Raw genomic sequence first — 13,878 nt, forward strand, 5'->3', positions numbered from 1 at the left:
ATGTAATAAAATTTTTTTAAAAGAACTTGTGGTGGTTTTATTTTCTCAAACCTAACACTTTTTTAGTATTTTTTAAATTAAAGTTGTTTTGTATCGGTTAGGGATCGAACCAAGGACCTTAGTCGATCCAATCAATCATTATATGGATTACAAATTTATTTAATGAATTTTGGATTTTTTCCCGAATCTCTAGCATTACAATTATGAATTACCAATATGGTGGTCTTGATGTCTGATAGGATGATGGTAGTAGATGATTTAAAGTCTCTTTAAGAATGTTGAACATGGTTTATTGGAATTATTACTTTTTTTCATAAAATTAAATGTTTTGCATCGATCGAGGATCGAACCAAGGACTGGAGCGGATCGAATCGATATGTAAGTTAATGAGTGATTTATTTAATGAATTTTTGATTTTTTCCCGCTTTTCTAGCTACATTATTACATGATTTCAAGATGGCGGTCAAATTTCAAGATGGCGGGGGCACCTCGGTAATAAATGATTACTGCACTGTAGCGGGTTAGAATAAAATTATCCAGATGGAAATGTACTCTATAATACAAGTACACACACACACAAGATGGCGTACTCTAGCAGGTGGTATCCTCTGGTAGCATGTACTGAACATAAAATGTCGGATCCATGATGGTCGACAAGGACAGAGTCAAATTTCCAGGACAAAGTCAAATTTCAAGGTCAAAGTCAAATTTCAAGGTCAAGGTCAAAGTTCAAGGTCAATGTTCAATGTCAACAGTTGAGGACACAAGTATAGTGACCAGATAATTATACTACATGGTATCGGCACACTCTAGCAGACGAAAACAAGATGGTGGTCTCCAGCGGATGAAGACAAGATGGCGGACATGATGTCATACCAGTTGATGATATGTACCTTGGTACTGGTGGTGGTAGATCAGTCTAGGTAGCTTTCATGGAGGAAGGATTGACCGTTTACTCTCGCCGGGAATCGAACCAAGGACGTACATCGATATAATCAAACAGAATTCAAATACGTTAATTTTTTGATGAATTTTGGAATTTTTTTCATTAAAATCGGATAATAAATAAAGATTTTCAAGATGGCGTCCAAATTTCAAGATGGCGTACATGACGTCATACTGCCGGATGATATATATGCTATGAAAAAAGTGGTGGGAGTCAGTATGCCAGCAGTCACTGTGAGGGAAGGATCGGTCGCCATTTTTTTTTGCCCTCACCGGGTTCGAACCGAGGACTCCGAACTCCGTGTCGTAAAAGTTTATTTTTTAAATATTTTTTATTAAAATTTTATTATTTGAATTTTTTTATAATTTAAAAAAAAAAATTCATTAAAATGTGATAATAAATAAAAAAGTTAAAGATGGCGGCCGTAACGAAAATTGCACCGGTGACGTCATCATCCAATATGGCGGCAATCACATCACCGGAATTTTCGAGAACACACAATTACGTCATCCAAAATGGCGGATCCAAGATGGCGGATCCAAAATGGCCGCCGGGGTCAAGGTCAAGGTCACAACCATCCAAGATGGCGGTCATAATCCTAGATGACGTCAGAGGCTTATCGGAGGCTGTAGACAAGGATGCTTAAGCCTCTTTTAGGAATTTGGGTTCTTTCTAGGGCAAGACGACTTTTGATGATTTTTCGAAATTCTAATTTTTGGATTGTGGAATTTTTTGAGAATTTTTGGCTGAATTTTTTTCACAGAAATGTAAATTTTGACGAATTTTGAGGAATTTTGGGCAATTTTTGCCCAATTTTGGCGAATTTTGAGGGTCAAAGGTCAAGGTCAAACTTGTCCCGTTACGCTATGTCCCGTTACACTCCTCCAAGATGGCCGCCGTGACGTCACAATCCAATATGGCGGACACCGGCTCAGGCTCCACGCGCCAGCGCCAGTCCCAGTATGCCCATTTACATACTACTAAGGTATACGCGCACCAGCGGTTTCTACCTTGCGATTGGCGGCCGTCTGCGAGAGAAGTAGTTTGCCATATTTGGCTGAGCCACTCAGGACACGTTTGCTTTCGGGATGAATTACTGTGATTGGTGTTTTAACAATCCTCGTGTACCTGAAAGAAACTCACCCAATCACGAAACACAGACGATGCTACAGTGATTTAACTTTTCAGCTAGTCTCGGAATCTTTTCGCGAATTATGCATGGCTCTATACATAGTCTTTACGCTGTAAGTAGGGGCATGCATATTCCGCGCAATAATTTCGAGACTAGCTGAAAGAAAGTTAAAACACTGCACCATTGTCTGTGTTTCATGATTGGTGGAGTTTTCTTTCAGGTACATGTTTGTTACAACACCAGTCACAGTAATTCAGCGCGGAAGCAAACGCGTCCTGAGTGGCTCGGTAAAAATAAGACGACGTCTTTTCTTGCAGACGGCCGCCAGTGACAAAGATGTAACCGCCTGAGCTGGTATATCTTGTTGCAATCTAATAGGATTTTTTTTCGCAAATAATGCCTAGAGACATGCAAAATTCGCGGATTCATTTCGCGATAGGCTAGCATCAAAACAACTATACCTTCGTACCGCTTCTGCGATTGGCCCACATTTTATCCGGGGAACTGTAAGCCAATGGGAAACACTAAACCAAGAAAGTACCGAATTACGGACAGCCTAGTTGAGATGTCTCACGCGTCAGTAGCCAATGAACAGGTGTCATTTCCGCGAGTATTTAAAGGACTGTGGAGTCTATCTTAGAGTTCAATGAATCCGCGAATTTTGCAGGTCTCTAATAATGCCTTACCCTATCTATAAGTAAAAAAAAAATATTCCGTCTTGAAAGTGACAGTTTGTGTTCACAAGGAGACAGAGATAAACACGCCCTGCTGGAACAAGGAAACCCGTTATGTGGATGAAGGGAAGTGCAAGGAGGTCATGGAACCAACAGATAAACAAAATCCGTCCCCAGGATAGCAACCGTTCCATATCTTATGGGATTCATGGCTAACACTTCCTTCCTGTCGCGACCCCAGTGTCATGAAGAGCCAGCAGTCCTCGGATCATGGCTAGAGTCGCTATTGTTTTCATTTCACTTCAGAATAGACTCAAAATGCTTAAAGTAGCACCTCATTTAACCGGGGTAATTGGGGGGGGGGGGGGGGGCAGCATGGATAAGCGAAAATCACGGTTAAGCAAAATTTCGTAAGCAATTATACGAAACACTTGTAATGGTACTTAACCGGGACTAGTATTTCTTCTCACGGGCAATACTAGTCCGTTTTGTTTTTAGTTTTACATCAACGTGAATCAGATGTATTATGTTCTTCAAGTCTACTTTACTACACAATTAATCCGCACTATGTAGTAGTTTTTTTTTAATTGAGTATTTACTTTACTTTCCTGAATTTTGCCTGTATGCGCCTGCATTTAACTGTTTCGAAATATTTCCCCAAGTCCTTGTCATTTGGTAATTTCGAACTGTTAATAAAATAATACATTTGACCCAGGCTGTACTTCGTACTTCATTTTATATTCACAAATAGTTTCAGGTTTAAACGCCTAAATGGCGTGCCTAAATAATTAAGTCTGATTACAAATATAAACAACAAAATTTTAATAAGATTCTTCGACACAATCAAACTATTTATTACAAAAATTTATCCATGATAGCTTCGTAGGCTAGCTTTGTTTTTGTAATGTTTTCCAGCGTTTACATGTCACCCACCTGGCATTCCGGCTGTTATTGTAAAGAAAAACATACCCAACAAAAAAAAAACTTCCATCATTAATAAATCAACTTGCGCAACGTCTGGTTTCGACGTTTGCGTAGGGAACAGCTGGTGCTCAAGGAGGAGTCGCTATTTCTAACTGGCGGTGCGTAATGATTTCACAGTCCGTCGACCGTGAATTTAGAAGGATGGGTGGTGGTGGGGGGAGGGGGGGAAGACATATTTTATTTATTTATTTATTTATTTGTACTTGCCACGCGCGTCACCCGTGTGATCCTCCGCCAGCCGGCGCGCGGACCGGACCCCGCGGCCATAAATCTCCCGACAGAGAGAGGACGCGATGACGCCCCCTCGCACGCCGCGGGCCTCAAAGTGGTAACACCGGGTGGGGAGACGGCAGTTGGCCGAGGTTAGTGTGTGGGCACGTCACCCCCCCCCCCTCCTCATTCCCCGCTCCAACCCTCAATCCGGCCACACCTCCCCAACACATTCACAGTGCCGTGGGACGTCCTGTATACGCATCTATTCCATTTATTTTTATGACGTAAGTGTTCTTTGTAATTGAATTTTAAAAGAACATTTGGTTATCATACTAAAAACACATGGAATAGTATACTTTTTTAGAACTCCAACGTTTACACATGGAAACTAAAGTAATGATTTTATTTGAAGAAAGAAAACTTACTATTTTATATTTTGGTTTTTATTAAGGTTTTGTTAATGTTTGGTTCCTAAGTCAAATAATTTGTGGTTTTGTAAAAAGATAAATAAATACATATATTAATGTTATTAAATACATAAAACACGCATGTCAGGTTTGTATGAGAGACATGCTTACGTTAACACATGTACAAATCGGCTTTAAGTGTAGACTGACGCTTCTCTGTATGAGGCAGGTCGGGCTGTAATGGAGAGTAAATACGATCCGTATTGTAGCCCGCTGATGTGGAACAATAATTACCCTCCCAAAATAATCTTCTCTGTAACCTCATGTAGCCAAACTGTTGTAATTTTCTTAATTTGTATTCGAAACTTCTTTTTTTTTTTTTAATCGTGGATCCTTTACATTTTTGTGCCGCCCGAATAATACCTTTAAAGAGGCTTTCTGGAACCAGGCCTAACCTCTGGGATTCTAGTTGTTTGCGACCACAGGCCATTCCAGTTTGTCTCGTACGCTCAGGGCTGCAGCGGCTAGGCTGCTGCCATCTGGGGACGCCATGCTTGTGACCGGGGTTTGTAGACTGAGGGGGCAGCTTGCTGCGGGAGGTGGCACCAGTTGTCTTGCTGCATTGCGGGCCTTCGCCTCCCTGACCCATACCTGGAGGGCAAGCCCCTTTTGTGTGTCCCTGGCTGCACCAGTAGTAGGCTCTGCAGCCTCCTGCAGGGTGGCCAAATCTTAGACAATGGCCACAATAACGGGGGACCAACGTAACTCCCCTCCTCTCCCTTCCCCCTGATACGTCCCAGCCCTTCAACCAACCTCCACGCATGCGCGATGAAGCCTCGCAGACGACCAATCTTCTAATTGGGGACGCGCTATCAACTCATGAGGAACTGACCCAGCCAACCGGCGCCGGGGTCAGGAAAGGGCGGGGGGGAGAAGGGGGGAGAAGATCTGGATTCCTATCATCGTTAAAATACCTCCTCCCCCTTTTACTTTTTCCCTCTTTCCCAACCCCCCTCCACGACCAACCCAGTAACCTCTGCCCTGCCCGCCCGTGCGGACGTCGGGTGCGTGAATTAGTCGCCCGCCCACAAGCGACAACTCGCGCACAGACGCTGTCTTCTCCTGCAGACGGACCGCCAATTCCGAGGGAACAATTGCTAACGTGGGCAAACCCTTTATGCAGTCTAATGAGCAAGCAGATCTATTGCCGAAAGGTGCCTGCCCCCTAGTCATAGGATATTACATATAATACACACGTACACATATATAAACTGCTTCCGCTATTGGCACACATGTTACAGTAGGGAATCCTCTTGGTCAATTAGAAACCCCTCAACGAAAGAAGCATCGAATCTCAGGCTACCCAGTTGAAACGTATCACCAGTCGGCAGTCAATTAACAGATGGCAGTTGTCCGAGTTTGCAGAGGATTGTGGAGTCTATCCTGGAGGTAATTGAAAACGCAAATTTCCCTGTCCCTATTGGTTGCGAATGACCAAATAGTTATTTTCCCATTATTTTTTTTCTCGTTTGCAATCACACAAGAAGTAGGAACGAACTCATTTGTACCTCGAAATTTTTGGGACTCTAGCCATTGTATATACAGCTAGGGACTGGTAACTGGTTCATTGACCTTTAGGATGAAGTCCGCTGTTTTAGAACTACTCGAGAAAAATACTATCTATTCATTGTGAGATATCTCAGGGGTGCAGAAATTAATTCTATATTTAGAGGTAACGATTGTTTTGCGTTAAACAGTCTGTTATTTTACTAAAATGCAGTACTTATTTTTGTAAGTAATTTCTGATTTGTGATTGGCTGCCGTTTGCAAGCGAAGCCATTGCATTATTTGGCCAAGTGATTTAGACCGCGTTTGCTTCCACACAGAAACACCGTGACTGTGACTGAAGGAAACTCAACCAATCACTGAACACAGGCGATGATACAGTGTTTTAACAAACATTTTGTCTCGAAATCATCTCATGAAAAATCACTGGACCTGTCTACACTTCTTTGGTGTATGGTGTCTTATTGTGCCAGGTATTAATAAGTATTTGAATTTTATGCTGTCTCGAAATTAACCTGCTATTTTTTTTTCCTCTCGCTTTCTATAACTATATACCTACTTAGATCCCGGATATTTCACGGATTGTTTTTGGTGACAAAGTATAATGAAAAAAACTTATAACTTTGCATAGCTTTGATGATTGGTCAGTAATTATTTCAACACTCCCCTCTAAAACTGCCGGACAGTCTACCAGCTGGCATTAGAGTGATATAATAAAGTCGACTCACTCAAATTAAGGAAAGGTTTCGCAGTAATAAATCAGCTGATAGACAAGCGTATGTGTGTCGATTACACACAGGAATGTGAATTTTATCCAGATGAATCGGCTAAATTCCTGGTACCCTAATTATATATAGGCAAAACTCATATTATTTTCTAAAGCCAGCTTAGACTCGACAAACGTGAGCATAACCAGGTCGCTGAAATGAGTTCATTGGCTGCAGCGTATCACTTTACCTCTGGGTCGCACAAGATTCGGTCAGATGGTTTTTAGGTGTCTTGTCATTGGCTTATAGTTTTTTCAGGGTGTCTCACATGATACAATGACAAGATTCGTTCAAGCGTACAAAGTTGAATTTGCAAACTAGACTTTTGCCAAATAATAATCGCGAATATTGCAGGACTATATGACATAATTATAATGCTGCCCTTTATTTGATAATTTTTTTAACCTTGCGATCATCGTCAATGTATTGGGGCTGTTGAGACTAGCATAGAAGTGAACTAGACCTCAAATTATTGGGGTTTCTCTTGATTAGAGACCGAAAAAATTCCCGGTTTCATTTCGTCATAGGATATAATACAAATATGTATACCTCCAAGCTGCTTCCGCTGTTGGCACATATGTTATAATAAATCCTCTTGGCCGGTCAGAAATCCTTAACTAAAAGGGTATTGATTTCAGGCTACCCAGTTGAAAGGTCTCACCAGTCAGCAGCTAATGAACAGATGACATTTGCTGAAGTATGCAAATGACTGTGGAGTCTATCCTGGAGGTCACTGAAAACGCGGATTTTTCCGGTACCTGCTCATGAGTAGTGCCTGGAAAAATTCGCGGGTTCATTGGCCTCCAGGACAGACTCCTCGATCCTGTGTGTACTCGAGCAAAAATCGCATGTTCGTTGGCTGCTGACATGTGAGGCGTCTCATCTGGGTGACTTGTGATTCGATGCTTCTTTGTTTCATGGTTTCTAACTGGCCAAGATTCCACCAGAAAGAACACTGAACCAATAGCAGAAAAAGCACAAAGGTATTATTAAAATTTGAATTATATCATATCACTAGGGGCAGGCATTTTTCGTGAATAAAGTTGAACGCCTATTAGACTGAAACAAGGTATACGCGCACCAGTGGTTACTTCCTTGCGATTGGCGGCCGTCTGCGAGAGAAGTAAGTAGTTTGAATTATTTGGCTGAGCCACTCAGGACGCGTTTGCTTCCGCGATGAATTACTGTGATTGGTGTTTTGACAATCCTCGTGTACCTGAAAGAAACTCACCCATATCACGAAACTCAGACGATGCTACAGTGATTTAAACTTTTCAGCTAGTCTCGGAATCTTTTCGCGAATTATGCATGGCTCTACGTATCACGAAAATAATCCGCGAATTTTCCCGCACGGAGAGAAAGGTTTGTTTGCCACAGCAAAATATTTGTTTATATATGAGGAATAAAAATTTATTTTGTTGATTCAAACAAATATTTTGTTGTTGGAGATATTTTGTTGATACAGAAAAATGGTTTGGTCAGTTTAACTGTATATTTTGTTAGGTGTAATGAATCAATTTTGCAGAGGTGCCCCCCCCCCCCCACACTATGACTCACCCCCCCCCCCTAAACTAATGATGCGGCCCCCCCCCCCCCGAATTTTTTATGCCATTTTCTAAATGATTTACTCAATTATTTTATAATATTATACTTTTTAGTAATATTATTTTATCACATTTTACATTAATATAAATTGATTTTCTAATAATAATTTTGGTCATATCAGGTAATATTTCCATCCTGAACCGACAGATGCCAAACTGCTTTTGTTGAGGAAAGTGCGGGGTTGCCAATTTGATTTACAAGATCCCTTTCAATTATCAAAGCACCAGAATCGTATTTTCACATTAGAAGCTATAATTATGTAAATAATATATATATTTTTCTCGTCTTTTAATGACGCAGTCTGCGTCGTTACCCCCCCCCCCCCCTTGTGGGCACCCCTGAATTTTGTTACTCACAAAATTTAGTTTGGCCAACAATATATTTTGTTACAAGAAGTAAATATTTGTTCCGCCATATATAAATAAATTTTTGTTTGATTCATCCCAACCTTATTCTCCGTGCAGTCTCTAGTCACGAGGAAATGCCGGGAATGCTCCGCGCCGCGGACGGGGCCTCTCTGAGGATCGCACCTCCTCGCGAGCAGCTGCCAGGGAGCGCTGCGTGCCGAGAGATAACGTCCAGCACCACTGTCGCCCGCGACGCCCGGCGATGAAGGGCCGCGCACTTCTCCAGACCAGCTGCGTGCAGCACCGTCTGTGCTCCGTGGTTCGGCTGGGTTTAACTGCGGGCACACTGCCTTCTCGTCGGCGCACCAATCACGGCCGTGCGGCAGTGCGGAAGCGAATAGCGAGCAGAATGGTCCCGTCAAATAGGGCAATGGCGTCAGTCATAAGGGAACATTCGTTGGCGCAGGCGTAACCGATTTGCAGTCAAACGAAAATGCGTGGAAAAATACTGGGACCTGTATGTTTTTTTTCTGTAAAAAGAGTTAGAAAGCTGTAGCATTGTCTGTGTTTCACGATTGGTTGAGTATATTGCAGGTACATGTACACGAATCACAGTTATTCAGTGGGGGAGAAAGGTTCACGAAAAATTCATGGTTCTATTTATTGGTGGAGACCGGAAAAATTCGCGAATTCATTTCGCTAAAATACAAATCGTTGTACCTCAGTGCTGCCTCTGCTATTGGTTCACAACTCACCTGGATGACTCTGGACCAATGAGAAACGCCCGACCAAAGCTTTATCGAATCACAGGCTGCTACGCTGGAACGTCTCACAAGACAGCAGCCAATGAGTGGGTGGCATTTGACCGAGTGTACGTAGAACTATGGAGTTCATCCTACGCGAATTTTTCCGGTCCCTATTTATTGGTAGAGACCGGACGGAAAAAAAATTGGTTGTCTGTAAAGTCGGTTTATAGACGATAGTTTAACGTGACAACGTCATAACAAAACATTGATGAAATGATTGCATACTTTATGAATAAAATTGCATCATTTTTATTGAATTATCCCTATTTTGTATGAATACAAAGAAGGAGTGAAATTAAATCTACATTTGAATTGATAAATTTACTTTTATTTGCACTCATTAATTCAAATATGTTTATTACTTTAACGAAGAGTTATTTTAACTATAACTTTTATACATGTTTGCTATTTAACTTCTTCCAATCTGTGTTAATCTGTTAAGGATAGGACTATGATAGGAAAAGTAGGAAACGAATGGGAGTGTTTCAAGTTTAATGTGCCTGTAAAAAGTCAAATCGATGGTTGTTCCAATCGAGTGGAAGAGAGATAGATGCGGCGCAAGCGTACAATGAGCGTAACGGGACACAGCAAACGGGACAATGTGCGTTACGGGACACTTGTTCGTGCGTGCAGCCGGCGTTAATCGATTTATTATACGTTGTCACGTCAAAAAAGATTCTCGAGGTTCCTTTAGTGACAGACTAAAATTAAAAATACGCTCTCCTTTGTGCCGCTTCTCTTATTGGCTCACTATTTATCTGAAGTAAGTGTCCAGCCGGCTGAAATAGAAGCAGGCCTGATGTGTGGATCTGTTCTGTTTAGCTTTCTGGCTAGCTGACGCGAGCGAGAAAGTGTAATCTGCTACGTTTCAGGGTTCACCGGACTACACGAAGACAAATTCCCAACTTTTGGTTAGAAGGTACTGATTGACCTGTGCTCTGTATGTCACAGGCGTAGCATCCAGTCTGAATCCTGCTGTGCACTGACTACACGCATCATTTACAGACAAAAATAGCAATTTTATTCTTTTTTTATAAATTTCAGTAATAAACCCAATGATTTGAACCAGCGAAAATTATTTTTGACGAAATACTGAATATGATCATTGCGATAATTTTCTAAGGTTGACTCGAGTATGTAGGGGAATTTCGAAGCTTACTATGATAATAAAATGTGACACCAAGTTGCATGGGAACTAAACACAATCAAGTCATAAAAAAACTAGCGCAGTTTATTGCATAGTAGTAATCCCAGCGCACGTAAATTTAAGTAATTAAGTAGTACTAAAGTTTTACTTAAGGAAATCCTCTTAGTCCTGTACAGCAACACCGGTTGTTATTCGGATGACAACTCCTACCTTAGTTGAAGAATGTTTGGAGGATGATTTCACTGAGCACGTGTTTGTTATTCATTCCGGGTGTTCTCCAGGACAAGTTAAATAATCTCAGGTACAACAGTTTCAAATGAAATAGTTGATTTTTAAAAGCAGGCGTTTTTTTTTTTTGCGAAAAAAAAAAATTCTGAACGCCCACAAGACTGCACAGCTTTTGGGGATATCTTCACTTCAAGTCTGTGCATGACCTTGCGATCTTAAATTTGCGTTATTAAAGTCGGATTAATGTAAATTTTCTCAAATATAATAATTCTCAAAACCAGTATCAATGGTCTACGTATCCGTCTGTTTGGAGCATACAAACAGGGGATGAGTCCGTCGTTGTTCTGATAACAGTGCTTCTAAACAACCTTTTTTTTTATTTTTCAGTGTTAGTGCACAAAAAAAATGTAATGATTTGCAAGTAAAACTTCTTTGACAAGCAACCCTGACTACTTTAGAGAACTGTCAAACATGAGGCGAGTTACAGGACACAGAATTAGGCGGGAAAAAGAACGTATTTCTCCGTTTGATTATCCTGCCAAGTTGTTGCTTAGATTTTACTCACCTACCTCTCTCTCTGCAAACGGCCTTTAGGATACAGTTTAGTTCTTTTTACATGCTTTATATTAGCTTCACCTGTATGTTTGTCTGTCCTTCTGTAACTCTTTCTGTCCGTCTGTAACTCTTTCGACTAAGAGTGAGTGGCTCATGACTGTAAAATGTCCCAACAATTCCATCACGTTCGTTAGCCGAGCGGTCTAAGGCGCGCGACTTCTGAGACGACAGCTTTCGTAGTCAGCGATCGTGGGTTCTACTCCCGGCCACGCCGAAAAAAAAAGTTTTTTTTCTGGTAAATTCTAAGATTATATCCATGCATCTAACTGTAAATGATTCGGAGAGACTTTACTATTTCTTTGTGACGTTGCAACTTCAAATAGTTATCTCAGATGATAATAGGTAGTGTCGGTAACTCATTTCCCTAAGATAATTATACATAAATATAGTTTAAAAAACTAAAAAAACATGCTTTTAAAGAATATCAAACTAAAAAGTTAAAAATAAATATAGTTTAAAAAACTAAAGAAACATGCTTTTAAAGATTATCAAACTAAAAAGTTAAAAATAATTTTAAAATTTAATTTATGACAATAGTATATAAGCAATACTAGTATAAATGAGAAAAAAGCATGGGGCGCTTAATATACAAAAAATATGGCACAAAGCGCCTCAAGTTTTTTTCTCATTTATACTAGTATTGCTTATATACTATTGTCATAAATTAAATTTTAAAATTATATTTAACGTTTTAGTTTGATAATCTTTAAAAGCATGTTTCTTTAGTTTTTTAAACTATATTTATGTGAGTAAAGTAAGGCCGGAAATTACAATAGCCCGTCGCGTCCGTAAGTCGCCCATCCGGCCGTCATCCGTTCGTCCGTCAGCCACCGAGCAATCTACAACACTCAGCTCGTCCGTAAAAATATATATTTTTTTCTATCCCAACGCTGCCAACTGTTGAGAAAACCTAAATGTTTTGAGAAAAAATTTCTTGTATCATTACATTAGCTTGACGATAGTGTAAGTTGTTCATGCACTTATAGCTCATTAACCTTAATTTTTTTCACTCTAGTGGTTATTTAAGCATGCCTAATTATAGAGACCAAAAAAAAATACTGTTTCATTTGTCCATAGGATATAATAAAAATATGTATAGCTCTAAGCTTCTTCCGCTATTGGCACACATGTTATAGGTAATCATCTTGACCAATTAGAAACTCTCCACTAAAGAAGTGTTGAATCAAGGCTACCCAGTTGAAACATCGGACAAGTCGGCAGCCGATAACCAGATGGCATTTGCCCGATTGTGCAGAGTACTGTGGAGTCTATCCTAGAGGTATTTGAAAAAGATAATTTTTCCTGCCCCTAGTAATTAACTACACTTCTGTGACTCCGACTGTCTTTGTTAAAAAAAAAAAATTTTATTGAAACGTTAGTTAAAGAAAATAATTATGGAAGCTGCTTAACAACTAAACAGATTTCAAACCTTTTCATAAAATAAGGTTTGACATACCAAAACCTTGTAGACATTTGGAGGTTAAATCCGTCCGTCAAAAGTATTTATAACCTAATTTCCAAATTTTTAACGGACGAACGGATGAAATTTTTCGGGTCTTCTTATAGGTAGGGACACCTGTATTTCGCGATTTCATTTCATGTCAAGGTATTTCACAAAACACTGTAGCTTTTTCTAAGAGTCGTGGCAAATTGTGAGGGAGCAGCAGTACGGTGACCACATTCTCATTGGCCCCTTCAAGAGCGGGACGACACCTCTCACCGACCTCAGCCAATAACCACAGGAGAAAAGCTACAGTATTTTGTGAAATACCTTGACACGAAATGTATTCTTATAGGCTGCAAGTGACGTGAATAGCTGACTGAGTAGCCAGCGGTCGGAGGGCTCACCAGCGATCTGTCGGAGGCAGGAGTGCCAACCCCGGAGCGGCCCGCTGCCCGCCGAAGACTCAGCTGTCGTCCACGGCCAAGCCGACACTGAGCGACCTAGCAGCCGCGGCTACGCTCCGCCGTCCGCGGGCGCGTGACGTCACTAGCGCCAGTGATGCCACCACAAGCAGCGCGCGCGGCCGGCCGCACGCTGCTCCGTGACGTCACCGGCAAGGCTGGCCGCACACTGTGCAGTCCTCTAGTGCTGTCAGGGATTGCTTGGTAGCTCACGTCTACACTGCCTACAAATAAGTGAAACACTCGCATCAGCCCTAAGCTTCAAGAATACCGTACTAAAAAAAAACTTTTTTTTTAAATATAATGATAATGATACAGTTAAAGTATGAGCTAAATTTTGTGCTGATTCTGAAGTGAAAATGTTGTCTTGAAATTTTAAGTGAGTACCTTAGCACAATTAGCAGAACTGCAAAACGTAAGCTGGAAAAAAACCTTAATTTCTCATACCTGAACTCTGAATATGACATAGACAGTAAAGAGGAAAAAGAAACTCTGTTTTGTCTTATTTATTATCACAATGGTTGAAACTAAAGATA

General features: G+C 40.8%; 2 protein-coding genes across 2 annotated transcripts in view; one reads left to right on the top strand and one right to left on the bottom strand.

The window, feature by feature from the left end:
• Nucleotides 1-13,376, bottom strand: part of LOC134533088 (cGMP-dependent protein kinase, isozyme 1) — a 145,261-nt gene extending 131,885 nt beyond the window's left edge. The window contains exon 1 of the mRNA XM_063370327.1: nt 13,286-13,376. The gene's annotated coding sequence lies outside the window, so the exon portion shown is untranslated. The remainder of the gene's footprint in view (nt 1-13,285) is intronic.
• LOC134533429 (basic proline-rich protein-like) overlaps nt 1-13,878 on the top strand; it is a 71,384-nt gene that overhangs the window by 22,466 nt on the left and 35,040 nt on the right. The window lies entirely within an intron of this gene.

This window comes from Bacillus rossius, chromosome 6, assembly GCF_032445375.1.
Source record: "Bacillus rossius redtenbacheri isolate Brsri chromosome 6, Brsri_v3, whole genome shotgun sequence".
Lineage (NCBI taxonomy): Eukaryota > Metazoa > Arthropoda > Insecta > Phasmatodea > Bacillidae > Bacillus > Bacillus rossius.